The following is an 18356-nucleotide window of genomic DNA, read 5'->3' on the forward strand; positions in this document are numbered from 1 at the left end:
AAAACAGTGCAATATTTGCATATAACCTACACACATCCTTCCATATACTTTATATCATCCCTAGATTACTTATAATACCTAATACAATGTAAACGCTATATAAATAGTGGTCAGTGTGCAGCAAATTCAAGTTTTGCTTTTTGAAACATTCTGGAATTAAACAAATTTTTTTTTCAATCCATTGTTGGTTAAATCCATGGATACAGAACTCGCAGGCACAGAGGGCCAATTGTACTTTCCATTTTCAATAAATTTCTTCTTTCAAAGATAGTGTAATTTTCAGAGTCCGCATTCTAAAATACAGCGATTCCATATGTCTGAAATATCTCCACTTAAATACTTCACCTCTCAGGGCTTCAGCAAATAAAGCCCTGCTCCCTGACCCCGTGTGCCGAGAATGAAGAAAAGTACTTGCCACTGAAGTGACCCCTACAGCCACCCTGCAAGAAACTGCTACCCACACCCTCTTCTACAGATGAGGAAACAAACTGATGCTCAGAGAGTTTTAATAAGTTGTCCAAAGTCACAGGGTGGAACCAGAAATCAAATCCAAACCGAGGGCTCTACAGTGCTGTCCACACTGCTGGACTTTGCTACGAAGGTGCAAGTGTATGTTCCTGGGTGGGGCGGGAACCTGCAGGAGAAATAGATGGGAGCCTGGAAGCATTTCTCCTGGTAACTGTTTGAAAAGGTTTCACTTCGCACGGGGGCTGATGCGTCTGACTTTCACGCTCTTAGAGTAGAAGCAGTGGCTACTAGTGAAGCAGGAAGTCTTCCAATGACAGTAACGAGATCCCCTCGGTTTACCCTGCCAGCCCTGGATCCTGTCTGGCAGGTGCGTGGCCACATGCCACGTCCTGTCCTGTCCTCCCGGCAATAGCAGAGCAGTCAGGTCACCTACACATGGCACGAGAAGGTTTGTGTTCACCTCCAAATCTTCCCCTCTGTGTGAGCTTCAATTAACTCTGCTCATTTCCCAATGTTTTTCCATTCCACAGACACACTAACTCCCTTGTATCCACTAGGCAGTTAATAACTGCCATGTGAAACATTCCTTCATTTGTTTACATGGGAGCAAACTGAGACACAGCAAGATTCCACAATGACAATAAGGATTATTATTATCCGTATTTTATAGAGGAGAAAGTTTGGGATCAGAGAGGTTAAGTAATTCGCCCAAGGGCGCACAGTTAGGAACTGTGCCGACTGACTGACTGACTCCAGAGCCCACGTGTTGACACTGCTTTGAGTAAGTTAGGGGCACAGACCAGACTAGGCGCATAGCATTTCTGCATCCATTTCAAAGCCCTTTCCAGTCATTCCACTGCTCTCCTCCCTGAGATGAACTGGACATTATGTCACCTCTTCCTAACACGCCTCAGTGCCAACGTTGTGAGTGTGTTTTTTTTTTTTGTGGTACGCGGGCCTCTCACCGCCGTGGCCTCTCCCGTTGCGGAGTACAGGCTCCGGACGCGCAGGCTCAGCGGCCACGGCTCACGGGCCCAGCCGCTCCGCGGCATGTGGGATCCTCCCGGACCGGGGCACGAACCCGCGTCGCCTGCATCGGCAGGCGGACTCCCAACCACTGCGCCACCAGGGAAGCCCCTGTGAGTGTGTTATTAACGTGTGTTGAAGAAATAGCTGCCAAGGGAGGCGTTGTGGACATAGAACCATTGGGCGCTGGTCCTGGTAACAGCCCCAAATCTGATTTTCTTCAGATGGCTCTGATGGCACTTGCTTTTTAGTTCCTAACTGCTACCACTTCAGTTAGAGTGAAACGTGTCTTTTTTTTTTTTTTTTTTTTTTTGCGGTATGCGGGCCTCTCACTGTTGTGGCCTCTCTCGTTGCGGAGCACAGGCTCCGGACGCGCAGGCCTAGCGGCCATGGCTCACGGGCTTAGTTGCTCCGCGGCACGTGGGATCTTCCCGGACCAGGGCACGAACCCGTGTCTCCTGCATCGGCAGGCGGATTCTCAACCACTGCGCCACCAGGGAAGCCCAAACGTGTCTTTTTAAAAATATTTATTTATTTATTTATTTGGCTGCACCGGGTCTCAGTTGCGGCATGCGGGATCTGGTCCCCTGACCAGGGATGGAACCCAGGCCCCCTGCACTGGGAGCGTGGAGTCTTACCACTGGACCACCAGGGAAGTCCCCGAAACATGTCTTTTGTAGCACAACCAACCTTCCTGCAAAAGTAATCTTCCAGCTGAAAGATAACACAGCCTTCTCACAAGTGGGTAAGTTCAGCGTAGCTCACGTGGCATTGCTGAGTGTCTGCACAGTGGCCGCGAAAGCGCAACAAACAGCTCCTGGTCAGGGGCACCCTCACACCTACCGCACCCTGAGTTTTCTCTTGGGCATTTGTTGGGTGCTTCCCTACTTTCCCCTTCTCTAGATGACAGAAGCCTGACGCTAATTAGGTGAAAACGCTCTTTCCCCAGTTGTGACAAGTGCTTCGGGGAGGCCCGACCCCACTCGAGCTCCAGGATAGACCTGCTCGCTTAAGCTGATCAATTAGCAGGAAGTGGTTCAGGCGCCGGCCTGTAACACAGACCCGGGCCGACCAGCGTAGTGACCTTGCTCTAGTGACGGGTTCAAACGTGAGCCCTCCACCCAAGCTGGTCCAAACTAAGTAGATCTCCCAGTGATTGCTGAGAAAACGAACACAGCGACTCCCTTCCCTAGACAATGTGGTGTGAGGGTGACAGTCTTGTGGGAGTGGCAGCTCCTTGCCACCATCGGGAACATCTGGAGCTGCCACAAGAACGCTGGAGTCTGAAGATAAACTTGAGCTTGTGGAAAACAGAGAGAAGGACAGACAGAGCCTGGGTCACTGGAGACACAGCTGCGCCGCTGGATCAAGCCTCACGTGAAGGCAGAATTCTCTCCCGGCTTTTGAGTTACGTGAGCCAGGCAACCCTCTCTGTGGTCTAAGCCAGGTTTCTGTCCCTGTAACACAGAGAGCTATGCACCTGTCCTTGAAGGCTGCTTCCATGACTTATTTGTCTGTGCTTCCTCTACGTCTGCTAATATTGTGCTTTGCACAGACTAGGTGCAAACATACTTTTGCAAAGTAAAAGTACTTCATTATTCATCCCTGAATACATCTGTGAAACCCGCCTGTGGTGCTTATCACTCTCCCTGATGCACAGACGTTTTTCGTAGCTGGACCTGTGCACTAATCTGCTACGACGAGGCTGAAAATATTTACAGTTTTCTAACACACACTGAATGCTGCAGGTAGAGAGCACATGAAGAAAGTGAGATTGGTGAGCTGTATCGTGTTACCCTAAACAGGAATGATTTTGGCCCATCAAGCACTACTGGGGCCTTTCAGAGAAAGCTGTGAGTTTTTATTTATTCGATGGATTCTTTACCCTACATGGAATTGGTCACATTAAAAAGAATTCCTTGGGAAACTTCTAATTAATTAGAATTTTCTACACAGCTAAAAGAATTAAATTCTTAGAGTCTATCGCTATGGTGGAATCTTGACATACAACTATTTTACTGAACAATGTATATATTTTTTGAGTGCCCATCTCTGAGGAATACAAAAGTTTTTCTAGCTTTTTCCATAAAGCCTGTGATTTTGATGCCTGAAAAATACCTGTGTCACCTTGAGTGGGTCTTTTAACTTCTTTGGGCCAGATCTTCCTCTGTAAGATACACGAGTGGGTCTCAGGAAAGTTCTCTGTTTTAATATTACTTAGCTGTTTACTATACACAGTTGGCATTTTGAATATTCAATGGTGTTTTTCTGATTCAATTCCAATCAGAAGTGATTGGAATTGCCCCCATCCACGAAATGCCTCATCCGGAGCCTGGAGCACGTGGGCCCTTCAAAAATGTTGGTGGAAGGAAATTTAAACAAGAAGGGAAGTGCCAGTCCTGCTGGAATCAGTCTATCCAAAGAGAGTTGCTTGAGCACCACCTCTGGGTAAGGGCAGAGGCAACAGTGCATCTGGGTAAGGGTAGAGGCAACAGTGCATCTGGCCCCCACCTCAGATTGCCTATCTGTTTGCAGAGACAAACCCGACATGCATGAAACAGTAACAGAGACGACAGTTCACAATTAAGTGCCAACGTCGACTGTGAAGAGCTGAAAGAATTTAGAGGCTGGGATACTTAGAGGGTAGAAAAGGTCAGGGGAGGTTTACAGAAGATAAAGGACTTGAGATGATGCTCAGAAAGAAGGATTTGGCACATGCGTGTGTGTGTGTGTGTGTGTGTGTGTAGGAAGAAGGCTCAGGGAGTTAAGATAAAATCTAATGTTTGAGTCTCTGCTCTTCCTTGGCTTCTGGTTCCGTCAGCCGGGACTCTTGTGGCTACTATATCTTTAAAGCTTTTTTTTTTACTGCTGTGGAAAATCATCACTCAATGGGGACGGAATATTATGGCCCTGACTTAAGCCTCGGTCTCAGAGTACGCACATTTCCTGCATGGCAAGACAAGGCCATCGGTAACATAACCCACACATTAAGGAGCCAGTAAATAAATAAACCTTTACATTCCAGATCAATCCATCCAGCCTTGGACAATGACTTACGGCTTGTACTGCTAGGTTAAATATTAGTCAAGGGTGCCCAAGTCAGCTCACACCCTGAGATTTCTGGAGGAAAAGCACATCAGCCATGAGCCTGGTCTGTGAACACAGCCTGAGCTCCTAAAATGAGATCGCTTGGACATGAAGCAATAGAAAGAGGTGGGGAGAAACCATGTGAGTCAGACGCCTTCAAAACACTGCAAACCCACTCACCGAGGTAAAGTGGAACACCACCCACAGTCATTTTTAAGGTTAACACAAGTAAACAGAGAGCTTCCTCAAGGACTCATCATCTTAATTTATATTCTAAGAGAACTGTATCCAGGAGGACTTATCATAATATCAGCTTCCTTTCTAAAATGCTCTACGGTTTATATTCCTTCACTGATATCAAGTCTATGACCCTGAAAGGTAGGCCTCATCTCCATTTTAAGATGAACAAAACAGGTGACAGAGAAAAGAAATTCTGTATTCAAAGTTGCACAGCTGGAAGGACTAGTACCCATTTAAGAACAAACCCAAGGATGCACCTGCCTAACCATGTGCCAAGACACAGCTTGTAATGACAAAACATTGTTCCACTCTGTGGCTTTCTGAAATAAGTTACAGTACACCTAAAGAGTAGAATACTCCGCCTGAAAATCTATTCTGAGGACCTATGTCCATTAACATAAAAAGATTTTCATGCTATATTGCTGAGTTAGAAAAGCAGCTGCCAAATTGGATACGGGGTAAAATTCTCTGTTTGAAAATTTAAAAAATATTTGCACGGCAAAAACAAAACAAAAACCAATGACATACACATATATATCAAAGGATCACTAGTAATGTGGAATTGTGGGTGTTTTTTTATGCTTACCCGTTTCTGTTTTTTTGTATTCTTAAAGTTTTCCGGTTTGAGATTTTGCTTTTGAAATAAGAATTAAAAATGAAAGCAAAACAAAAAAGCGAGAATGAAAAAGGCAAATTCTACAGGATAAGTTAAGAGTTTACCTGTACTAAAATGTCCACCCTTCTGGTTTATCTCAGTGTCTGGAATTTCTACCATTATCACTTTCTGGATGAGAACTATTTCAAAGGACATGAATTCCTGGGGCAGTGCCACTAATTTCTACGCTCACATCCGCACAGCTTAGAGAAAGATGAGCCAACTCCCATTTAGAAAAACCTGGAGCAGGCCTTGCAGGAGATTCGCATTTGCATCACGTAGAGGGGCTGCTCTGAAGGAGGACAGAGCTTCTCGGGTAGAGCCTGAGAAGCATAGAATCCTGAATCTTAGAAGGAGGTAGAAGGAGATGAGAAAAGGGAAGCAGGAACAGGAGTGCACCTGCTCTTGGTGACAGGAGGGAGGGTGACCGGAAGGATAGAAGATGAACCCACAGTCCGTCTCAGCAATTGCTCTGAGCTAGCGTTAAGTGTCCATGAAGTTGGTGTCAGTGGAATCTTGTCTTTGGCCTGGTAAAGTCAAGCCCTGGACCTAGGTGCAGGACTAGTCAGAGTGTGGCGCCGGGAGGTTAACATCTGTAAGGAAGTGGAGATGTCCAAGTGGAGGCTGGAGCGGGTAGGAGCCCCTGAGCCCTTGAGGAATTAACCCTGCATTAACGAGAGCACCACCTGAGCTTTGGCCTTGTTATCTGACATAGCACTTTCTGTCGTTGTCTAAACTAGTAGAGTCATGGGTTTCCCTTACACTGGCAACAGAAGCCTCCTAATGAATCTACCCACACTTAACCAGCACTTGTGTGCCAGGCATTGTGTCTCGGCTTCGTGTGGAGTACTTCATTCAGTCCTCACACACCCCACAATAGACACACCGTTGTCAGCCTCTGTTGGGAAACAAGGAAGAGCAGCCCGGGGAGGTTTAGCAACCCGCCCAGGCTACACAACTGTGGAGAGGCTGGTTTGTGTTTGAACACGGACCGCCTGACTTGAGAGTCCCCAGCTGAGACTCTCACAGTGGTTCGATTCACGTTTCTCACGTATAATTAGGTAACGTGTACGTTGCTCAGTTGATGTGCTTTTTCCACTAGTTATTAGTAAGTGAAAAGAAAGAATTGAGCCACGGTCCCAAAGCACATTCTCTCCTTCATGCACTCTGGTCTCCTCTGCAAAAACTCAACTCCGTGCAACTAGTTTGTTCAGAGAGAGAGAGATGCTGTGTGGGAGGGGAAAGGAGGTGAATGGTGGTGCGAGGGGGCAGCCTAAGGAAGTTCAACTCTTGTCTCTTGGGCAAGGTGTCAAATTCCTTGAGCCTCAATTTCATCATCTGTAATAGGGGTGGGCGGGGGAGACCCATCTTCCAGAATTCATGTGTGAGTTAAGAGAAATTCATACAGTGTATAAAGCACCCAGCACTGAGTCTAGCTAGTTAGAGCCTAGCCAGTTACAGAGAAGAAGGGACCTCCTGGAAAACACGGTCCTGTGCTGGTTAGAAACATAGGCTTGGGAGTTTAGGCTGACCAGGACTCCAATCTTGCCTTAGTTTCCTACTTTCTCCCTAAAATGAAAATAATCATCCATTATGTATATATATTTTGTCTCCATTCCGGACCCAAAACCGAGATAATAGTGAGTTAATAGTATACACAGATAATAGTCTCCATTATCTTGGAAATTATAATCTAGCAGAGAAACAGAGACAAAAATGGAGATAGCAACATGGTACGTGAAGATGGAGAAGTTCACGGGTTCAATGGAAATGCATGGGAGTTAGATTCAACCTGGGCTTGGAGTGTCAGGGGTGGCTCCCTGGAGGATTGGATTTTAAGGTGAGCATTAAGCCATGAGTAGGAGGGATCCAGGTTGAAGTAGGCACAGGGAAACAGAGAGGGAAAGAACACTCAGGTCTCAATGGTTGGGAAAGAAAAATATGACAATGCATGTGAATTGGTTAATATAGTGCCCAGCAATTTGTCTCTGCTCTGTCAATGGTAGTAATTTCCTTATTTTAGAACCCTTGAAACACATGTATTTCTCTATTCACATTTCTAGCTTCAGAATGAATGTTCTCCATTAACTCTCAAGTGGTTTTCTGAATCTCACCAGCATTATTTTATATATGCTCTTCTAAAGAGGCATGACCATACTCTGAAGTCTTCAAGCAGCAGTAGAAAGGACGCCCTTGTCCCCTTCGTCACAGACAGTATGTGGCAGGGAGAGCAAAGCCTCACTAAGTGAAGGTACCGAAGCTTGACCATTTGCTGGGTTGGAGAAACACATCCATAGCTCCCTTCACCAGTGGTTCCATTACTTTTCAGTTCATCTGAGAAGAAGGGAAAACGTAGAAGTTTATAAGAGTTAAGTGGTCAGATCACGTTCACCTTGCTTCTGCTGTCTTGGCAAGTAGCCTGCATCTTGACACATCTTCATGATGCTTCGGAATAATTTCTCCTTGAATCTTATTCACGCCCACTGGATTGTTAGGGAAAGACAATATTCAGTTCTGGGAATAACATCTTAAGAGAGATATGAACAAAGGGAAGTATGTGCACAGGAGAAGGTCCCAAGGAAGTAATTATAACAAAAGTCAGGAGAGTGGGGAGGGAGGATATTATAACTGGGAAGGGACATACTGGAAACTTCTGGAGTCTAGCGGTGTCCTATTGCTTGGCCTGTGGTGTAAGTGTTCATTTTATAATTAGTTTTTAATTGTACATTTATGTTTTATCTACTTTTCTGTATATTAAAAAAAATGTAAAAGTAAATTCTATGACCTTCTGAACAAATGGTGGCCTGTCGAGCAAATCATTAATAAAATCATTCCCTAATGAACTTCCAGGGAGAAAATCTTTCTCAAAGAGCCTCTGTTAAGTGCTTAATTTATCTCTAAATTCAAGACCTTTGAACACAACTGGTTTTGCTATAACCAGGAAAGGCTTCTTTCCAGATACATCAGATAATCTGGCTCTAATTCTCTGAAAAGCAGGATGGAAGCCTGGAGGAAAGACCTTTCCTTTTTGATGACCTGTTTCTTGCAAACAAAACGAGCTGGTGGGATCTGGTATAGACTAGAAAGTCAGTATTTCTGAAATGAGGGTAATTGTTTTTAGAGAAACTTGGAAACATTAACCAGAGTCCTCAGGGGAGGGCTGCCTGACAGATTATATTTTTGCTTCTTACTTGTGCAGATTAGGAATAAAACTGGAGATATGCCTTTCACTCTCTTGTACATTTCAAAATCTGTTAAACAAATAAAGCAATATAAAAAAAACTAAAATAAATGAACAGGTGTTGTGCATTTTTTATTGCTCTAAGGACCTCATGGCTTCATTACTCTAAGTGGATAGAAATTTCCAGGCACAGGTTATCAAATACCAGAATTGTTCCAGCTGGAAACCTTTTAAAATATATATTGATCAGCATCTTATACTTTATAACACAGTCATACTGATATACAAATTTCATGTTTACAAGTGCAAAAGGCAAAGAACTACAAAGAATCAAAGCAACCATAATGGACTACATTTAATATAAATAATACTGTTGTACCTGTTCTCTATTTTTTTTAATTTTAAAAGAAAATTGTAAATGTCATAGCATAGGTAGACTCAACTCTTCAAAGCTAGAGACTGTGTGTAGTTCTGCACGAATCTGAGTTTCTGCATAACTGAGATTCCAACATGTAACAGATCAAGTTGGCCAAAAGAAAATCATCCATTGCTGAAGTTTCATTGCTGGTGAGGAAGAGACTCCCTAAGTTTTCAAAACGAGTACTCATTTCCTGTGATTCTATCAGTTGGACCTTGCTTTCTAGAGCAGGTATATCTTTAGTAGTAAAGACTCCCTCTGGTTGAGTTTCTGAGTCAGATGAATCAAGACTCATGGAAAAGCTGGAGTGTTTTCAGAATACATCCCAGAGGCAGCTGAGAGCTATTGTCTAACCAGAGGTTTAGGTCTGTCTGGGGCTGCATTTCAAACCTTTCTAGGCCCAGGAAGTTAGAATTTCCTCTATAACTGTAGGACTGAGTCGAGGTGTCTGTAAATGGAATATCAATTTGGGTTCCCATGTTCTCTGATTTCAAAACTGGTTCAGTGCTCATGTTGTAAAGTTCATTCTCCAGTTTTGAGTTTGGTTTTTTGAGGCTGAAAAGAAACCTTTGATATAAAAGTCAGCTCTGGGATTCTGTTGGGTCAGATGGCTGCTGCTGGGTCCAACAGTCATGTCAGGGCAGACTTCAATTATCCAATGACTGACCATGCAGATTACTTGACAAGGTAATGGTCTTATTTGACAACTTCTGGCTGTGCCTGGAGCTTTCCATTTTCCTTTCCTTGAAGAGTCCTGTGTTCTGCAGGGCTCTTACTGCCTCTTGGATAAATGTGTGATCATAACAAAGCTCTAAGGGCATCAGGACAGCCACGTGTATGCCTGAAGTTCTTGCCATATCCTCTGAAGTTTTTTCGAGTCTCATTCAGTCCCATAGGGAATTGCTCCATTTATTTGTTTCCTGTCCTCATGCATTTTTATAAAGTGCAGTTTTACAAGAGAAAAGGGTCCATCCGAGCTTCTAGGGCATCCTTCAAGGGGACAACAGTAGAATATCCCAAGTTTTCAAATCTTTCCTTACGGGTGGATTCACTATGCCGCCCTGCAGATGGTGGGTATCTGCCAGGCACAAACTGAGTGGAGCCTCACACAGAGCACAGGGTGCCAGGGTGTGGGTCTCCATGGGGCTGGGGACGTGTGCTCGGCGCAGGCTGGAGCACCTCAGCTGCCTTCTACCACCTCAGAGCCTCTGTGGCTGCTGGAGAATAACCTCTGACCCTCATTCTCTTTATAAATACTTAATTAATTCTAATTTAGTGTCCTCTTCGTTATTTTAGGAGTTAAATGTTCCATTTCCCTCAAGCCTCCAGTCAAAGCAACAGTTTTCAAGAAATAAGGAGAATAGAGAAACATGTTAAATATGCTTTTCCATGGGAAAGCCATCAGCAAAGTCCAGAATGTGGGAAACTACAGAACAAACAACTGGGTTTCCTCAATAAGTAAATTGTAAGGAAAAAGAAAAAAAAAAAAGAGACTGTAGAGCATATCAAACAAATGCATGCAATTCATGAACCTTATGTGTTTGTATCCTAATTTGGATGTATCAGTGATAAAATAAAACAGACATTAAAGAAATTAACAAGAGAATCAGGGAAATTTGAATACTGCCTGGATATTTAATGACATTAAACAGCTATGATTAATTTTGTATAAAAATAGTTTCCTTTCTCCAAACCTGTAGACCAGATTCACATTGGTTTAGATATTTACTAGGAAGCAACAAACACACAAACAAACCTGTGTGTTATAGGCTGAATTGTATCCCCCACAAATGTGTGTGTCGAAGCCCTAACACCCAGTGTGACTGCACTTGGAAATAGTGCCTGTACGGAGGTAATTAAAGTTAAATGAGATCATAAGGGTGGGGTCCCCATCTGATAGACTGGCACCTTAAAAGGAAGAGGAGGAGACACCAGAGCTCTCTCTGCCCAAGTGCACACAGAGAAAAGATTACCTGAGGACATAAGGAGGAGGCAGCCGTCTGCAAGCCAGGCAGAGAGGCCTCCCCAGAAACTGAATATTTTTGGCACTTTGATCTTGGACTTATTGTCTCCAGAACTGTGAGAAAATAAATTTCTGTTGGGTAAGTGGCCCAGCCTGTGATATTTCATCATGGCGGAGTGAGCAGAGTTAAGCACTGTGCAGTCCTCAGCAAGAAGCCACCATCTTCCACGTTCTATTTTTGGTGCTTGTGTCCCAGGCACTGTACAGGGTTTATTTCCTTAAGTTAAATTATGCTGATCACTTAATCCAGTAAACAAATATGAGAACTCACTATGTGCCAGGAATTAGTCTAGACTCTGGGGATATGGCAGAGAATGAGACAACATCCTGTCCTTAGGAAATTTACATCCTAGTGGAGAAGTAGGAAAAGAGCACACAGGTGCGGGGACTTTGGTGCCCCAAAGCAAGTCATATTTCAAACTAGAGGTTTAAAATTTCTTTCCATTCTGTTAAAGGAACAAATCGTGAACAGCTTTATGGACACGTTAATCAAGAACATAACCTATAGGAAGAAACCTTTTCCCTTCCCCTTTTAAAAATTGCCAAATTTAACACAAATGTAAGTTAAATGAGATTCACAATCTATGAAAAAGCTAACTAAAGGTTTTTTTTTTTTTTAAATCGAAAACTATCCAAGCAAAAAAAAAAAAAAAGACTCTTTCAGGAGATCATACAATAAACAACTTATCAGACCAATGCTGGGAAAGCAACCCAGCCCTTCCACATGAATGCCTAGCCAAATGGCCAGATTCTGAGAGCCACGGACCTTCTCCCTGTGTTGCAGCCTGGAAAGTCTCTAGGAGGTAAGCTGGGGCAGTTGTTTCTCTTCTCTCAGCGATCAATGTCTTACACTGCCTGTTGACCAATATCTGAAATTCATTTTTTTGCATATTTTATCCAGTTTTTTAGCTGTTTGAGGTGTGTTTTCAGTTCCTAGGGCTGTTGTCAAAAATTAAAAACTGGGTGGCTGAAAACAGCAGCAATTTACTTTCTCACAATTCTGGAGGCCAGAAATCTGAAATCAAGGTGTCAAAGGACACTCCTAAGGTTGGAGGGGAGAATCCTCTTCCAGCTTCTGTCGGGCGTTCCTAGAATGTGGCTGTATCATCTCCTGCTCTACCTCTGTCTTCACATCACCTTTCCTCTGTGTGTCTGTGTTAACTCCCTTTGTTTCTCTTATAAGGACAGTTGTGACATTTAGGGCCCACCTACATAATCCAGGTTAATCTCCTCATCTTAAAATCCTCAGTTTATACATCTGCAAATACCTTTTTCCAAGTGAGGTAACATTTACTGGTCTAGGAATTAGGACTTGATATCTTTGGGTGGACATTGTTCAACCTATTACAAGATGTAAGAGTAAATTGGGCCCCTGTTATTCCATCTTGGCCAGAAGCAGAAGTCTAGTGGAGAAGTATAGAATGGGATAAGAAAAAGGATTATAGAGTGAGGAAGAGAGAAATCCCAGGGATGTTGTTCTCTAAATAATTTGTTTAAACATTTTTTACTGAATGCTTAATATGTGATGGGGCATAAGATTAAGCAAAATATCCTTGCCTTCATGGAGCTAAGAACAGAACAGAATTAAGGTCTAGGAAGTGCAATGGTTGGTGAGAAAGTGTCTGGGATTTAGCCTAAATTAGATTATCAAATCCTCACAAGATGAGTATTTTATGGATTGGGAAACTGACTTTGAAAGAGGTCAAGTGACTCGCCCAATGTCACCGAGTCAGTAAGTTGTAGAGCTGGGAACTGAAGCCCAGTCTGGCTGACTCTGGAGCCCAGGTCCTTCCTATGACCCTATAAGGCTTCCCCGTCAATTAATTTAAGAATCATCATGTCTTCTGGGCTCAGGACTCACTTCTTTATTTATGAGGTCAAGCTTTCTGTCTCAGGGAAAGGTCTAGACTGGTTTCCACAAAATGGGCAAGGGAAGCCATAACTGGGACTATCCATTTCTTGATAACTGTTTCTACTATTTGTCTGAGAACGAAGGATGTTGTATCTCACCACTAGGTTATATGAGATAATGAATGAGCAAAATATGATTAGGATTGATTAGGAAGAGAAACACAGAATGGGAATCCAGCCCATGAGTTAACATTACCACTACTGACATCAGGCCAGAAAACCTTTCAACTTAAGGGCAACACAGCCAATTTAAATAAAGTCTCTCAAACTCTCAGATACCTCCCTACCTCCTCCACCCCCCACCTCTATCACTGTGCTCTGCCAGATTAGCAAGGCCATTTCTAAGGAAGGAAAAGAATCCTGGTGAATAGGCTGCCTCTTTGTCAACAATGAACCTGCTTATTCTCACTATCCTTTCTTCTTAGGTCCTCTGTAAAAGGTAAAGTTGTTTATCATCTATTGCAATACCTCAGAATCAAATGTCGGTGACATGGATATGGGAGGATAAGAGAGCTCGTTCAAGGTGAAATGGATGATACCGTTTGGTTTGTTTATCACATAGCATGAGGAGAGGAAGGAAGGGAAACAGGGAAGATGGAGCAATGTCCCTCACAAAGGGAGATGCGTGAGCCATGCCAACAGCTAGCCGTGCCTTTCCAGAACACCAAAGAAGCCATTGTTACCAACTCTGTTTTAGCCTCTACAGAAGACACCTGATCTCCGTTTAGAGACTTATTTCCTCTGCAGAACTAAGCAGTGCATCCTGACGCAGGGAGCCTGGAGATCACACATGCCCCGGCCAGCGCCTGCTGGGACATGGGCTCTGGTGAATCTCTATCACACATGGTAGGGGCTGCCCCCGTCAGGGTGGCCTTCACTGGTTCCTACAACTCTTGGTCTCTACTTCAAAAAGGTGAGTTTGTGATGTGGTAGCTCACTTAGTCTCTCCCTCTGGCTCCATTTTATTTTGTCATTTTTCCAGCATTAAGGCCCCCTCATCACAATGCCTGAAAGGTAGATGGCAGGAAGAAGATTTTTTGCTTTGGGTTCTCTGGCAGCTGGGCAGTTGGAAAGGTTCTTGAGGCTGAGTTCCCTGGGGACTGAGCTGCAAACAGATCCTGGCATTGAAAAGGGTTTGTATTCTTTGACTTTCCCCAGCTTAGTATAGGAAATTCAGTTGCAAGTTGGGAAGGAAAGATAGCAAGCAAGATGAGGTTTGTATTACATAACCCAGTGGCACAAAGCCACACGGGACAGAAAGTAGTGGGCATGGAGCCACTGACAGGAATTTTAGTGTGCTTGTCTCCTGGGTCTGATCTCTTGATGCCCTGGGGGAAGTGATACACTCACTAGGAACCAGTGCTGACTAATGCCTGGAGATTTCACTTCCAAGCTAATGGTGTCTGGGGTGAATTACTATAACACAGGAACACAGACACCCTGCCCCCCCCGCCCCCCCCCACCTTTCTGCCAAAGTTAATTTTCTAAAAAATACCTTCTGGAGAATGAAATGCCCAGATACTCAGTAACTTAAAAAGTAACAGTATGAGTGCTAAGCTGACATCTTGGGAAGGAGGCAACTCCGTAAGATGAGAAGACATTTAGTGTGGGCTCCAGTCACCCCGGGCCAAATAAACAGGCCTTGAACTTCCTGGCAGCCCCAGCCAAAGGCCTCACCAGTTCTGTTGTTCAATGAAACTGAAGGGTGCAATTAACAATTTCCATGACTTGGGTTTCATTGCCTTCAAGTTACAAGAGGGTAGACAAGTAGGAAAGAAAAGGGAGACTCTGTTTCAGAAGTTATGACCTTCAAAAGAGGAGGAATAAGTCCAACCACAGGGAAAGTGGTCAGAAATGTGATACCCTTTTCGTGAGAGCCCAGGGAGACCCCAAATTGCCAAACCACGGTATCCGAGGAGGCACTGCTTGTTCTGAAGCTTCCAGCAACCTTTAAATGGCTCATTTATTTTACCAGGGCTGAAGCTGGTTTGGTAATTGTCAGGAAAAGCTGTGGATCTGATGGATGCTTGAGCAAGCAGGCTTTCATTGTCAGCCAGGAAGCCCTCAGTAATTACTCACCACAATGTGCCTTGCAGACCCGTGTGTATGTGTGTGCACGTGTTGGAGGTGGGGCCTAGGGGGAAGACTGGCCCCTCTGTGTTTTTAAATCCAAGCCACGAATTTTCTTGGTTTGGTGTTTATATCACAGCGTCATCAGAGAGAGGTGAAGGCATCAAAGTTTTCTATGTACTAAACCCTACACTAAAGATGAATTTCTGTTCCTCCTGTAACTCAAGCTTCCCCAGACCTCCCCACTCTAACAGGATTAGATTAATGGTTAAAAGCCTGAATATCACAAGATTCCCACACCCCCGCCCCCCGGCTTCATGGCCCAGAAACTGCAGCTCCATTAAAGTCCCATCCAGTTTAGGATACTCGCCGGTGGGGTCTCCCGTGACCTCAGGAACAGCCCTTTTACACTCTTCTGTTCAGGGTTCCCTGGCTGGGGACCGAGAAGCCACCTGAGGGTGGCTGTGCCTCTCCTTACCTCTTCACGGCTCCAGCGCTCTTCTCAACAGTCTAGATGCCCGGGCCAGGAAGGGTTCCCTTTCCTCGTGGCCCAAATCAGCTGGATGCTGAGGAGCTGCTGCATTTTCCGGAGTCCTCAGTGGGCGAGTCCAGCCATCTCCCCCGTTCTGTCACTTTTACCTCCTAGGTGGCGATGATCAAGCTACCAGGTCACACATGACCTTGCGAGAACATATCTTTCAGCTTCTGCCTGTAGCCGTCTCTTTCCATGCAGTGCAGATAAGAATTCAGGAGGCTAGGTAGGAGGATCAGCCTTCTCAAGTTTTAGCATTTATTAGAGTCACCTGAAGGCTTTGTTAAGCCCTTCTGGGTTTTAAGCCCAGACTTTCGGATTTAGTTAAGTCTGGAGTGGGACCCAGGGTTTTACATTTCTAATGAATTCTCCGATGCTGCTGATGCTGCTGGTCTGATGAACACATTTTGAGAACCACTGTTCTAGATCAGCACTGGGCTGACCCAGGACCCCACCCCAACAACGACCTCGCTGGTAGCTCCTGCCCACCAACGGGACAGACATGCCTAGACATATGTGGATCTTAGCAGAGGGCCCAATTTAGGTTCGAGCTGGCGCCTCCAATACCATCATAGAAAATGAGAAAAAGCTGACCATTCCATGTTTTGCTTTTAAAGCAGACATTACTTGCCTACATTCTGGCAATTTAGGATTTGACTTAGGAACTTCAGACTTGCATGTGGCTTATGTATGAGTGGTTGACCAACAGCATTCTGGGGGTGGGGTGGGCGGAGCTTTGCTTAAATGTTGACGATGACCATTTGTGTGGCCTTCTCCCTCTGACTACAGAAAGCATTAATTTGGGGGATAGCAAATTTTTTCCCTTGGTGAATTGGTAAAGTTAGTGAGGTGTGGTAAGTCTGAACGGTGAAATAAGAGGAGCTGTAAAGCCAGGGAGAAGAAATGGGGGAAAGAGGACTAAATGGATGCCTTCCCATGTCCAGCCTTTGAGGAATATTCTCAGAGCTTTAGTTTCATCATGGATTAAATGGGCTTTGAGAAAAGGACTTTCCTGGGAGTCTAAACGATCTCAAATATTTCTGTGTTATGCGAAGACACACACTAACTTACCTACCAGCTGGAACTCAGATTGCTGCAAACTAAAGATTCCAGTAAATGTGTTGAAGTTCTTTTGTCAGAGGTGAACGTTCTTTTGCTCTCATATATTTATCATCTGTCATGCTATGGGGGAAGCACAAATTAAATCTGGCATTTGCTAGGCTCTTGAATTATGGCTGTTATGATTGGGTTTTTTCATGTCTTTCCCATGGAATTAAAGAGCTCATCACTATGGCATCTTCTGGGCCTGTGATGGATCAAAGCAGAAGTTAGGATGGAGAAGCCAGGCTCCTGGAGACGGCTCATGTAGTGTGAGGTTTGATCTTTTGGTTTGTTCCAACTTTGCAGTTTGACTTAAGGTGGCTCTTGGCAACAACAGGACAGGAGCAGACCTCTGGGAAAGGAAGTGTGTGCAAGCTGAATCTCCCCAATTTCATGAACTCCAGGGATCTTCAAGTTAATCTCACTTAACTCCTTTATTCTACAGATGAGAAACTGAGGCCCAGAGAATCAATAAATACACAGCCTGAGTGTGGCCACCTGAGACTAGTTTGGGGCTCCAGCTTTGGAGCTGCCTCAAGCCAGCCTCCTGCAGAGTGTTCAGTGGCCCACTGGTACTTGAGGAAGTTAGCACGTGCTAGGTGAGCTCAGTTTAGGAAAGGCTAGGTTAATCATTAAAGGAATATCTTTTTGGTAGAGTCCTTTTAAGCTTTACTATAAGATATATATTATGAATCTCCAGGAGAGGTTATGATAGACAGCCTCTTTTTTCTCTCAGAGCATTGCGTAGAAGCAATACTCCATGGAATTCCCTTTGGGAAATGCTGCATTATGTACATAGTTCTTAAAGACCCACCACTGGATCCATGCCATTTAGAGCAGATTTGCCAGACTTCCCTGGTGGCTCAGTGGTTAAGAATCTGCCTACACTAATATGTATAAAATGGATAACTAATAAGAACCTGCTGTATAAACAAAATAAATAAAATTAAATTTAAAAATTCACATACAAAAGAATCTGCCTGCCAATGCAGGGGACACGGGTTCGAGCCCTGGTCTGGGAAGATCCCACATGCCGCGGAGCAACTAAGCCCGTGCACCACAACTACTGAGCTTGCACTCCGGAGCCCGTGAACCACAACCGCTGAGCCCTCGCGCCACAACTACTGAAGCCCGCGCGCCTAGAGCCCGTGCTCCGCAACAAGAGAAGCCACCGCAATGGGAAGCCCGTGAACCACAAACAGAAGTAGCCCCCGCTTGCCGCAACTAGAGCAAGCCCACGCGCAGCAATGAACACCCAACGCAGCCAAAAATAAATAAATAAAATAAATAAATGTACTAAAACAAACAAACAAAAAACAGATTTGCCCAAGATCCTGGGGGGAGCAAGGTGCACTGGTAGTAAGGTTGTTGGATAAAGCACAGGATACCCAGTTAAATTCTATTTTCAGGTGAACAACAAATAAGTATTTAGTGTAAGCATGTCTCATGCAATATTTGGTACATACTTATACTAAAAAAAAAAAATTCATCATTATTTGAAATTCAGATTTAACTGGGGAATCCTATATTTTTATTTGCTAATCTGGCATTCCTAACTGGGAGAGCCCTGAGTAGAGCTGCTCTGGAGATGAGAGGAAGGGAGGAGAGTAAGAGCCTTCAATGACAGGCCGCCTTCTGCTTCAG

The sequence above is a fragment of the Kogia breviceps genome, chromosome 6 (assembly GCF_026419965.1).
Source record: "Kogia breviceps isolate mKogBre1 chromosome 6, mKogBre1 haplotype 1, whole genome shotgun sequence".
Taxonomy (NCBI): Eukaryota; Metazoa; Chordata; class Mammalia; order Artiodactyla; family Physeteridae; genus Kogia; species Kogia breviceps.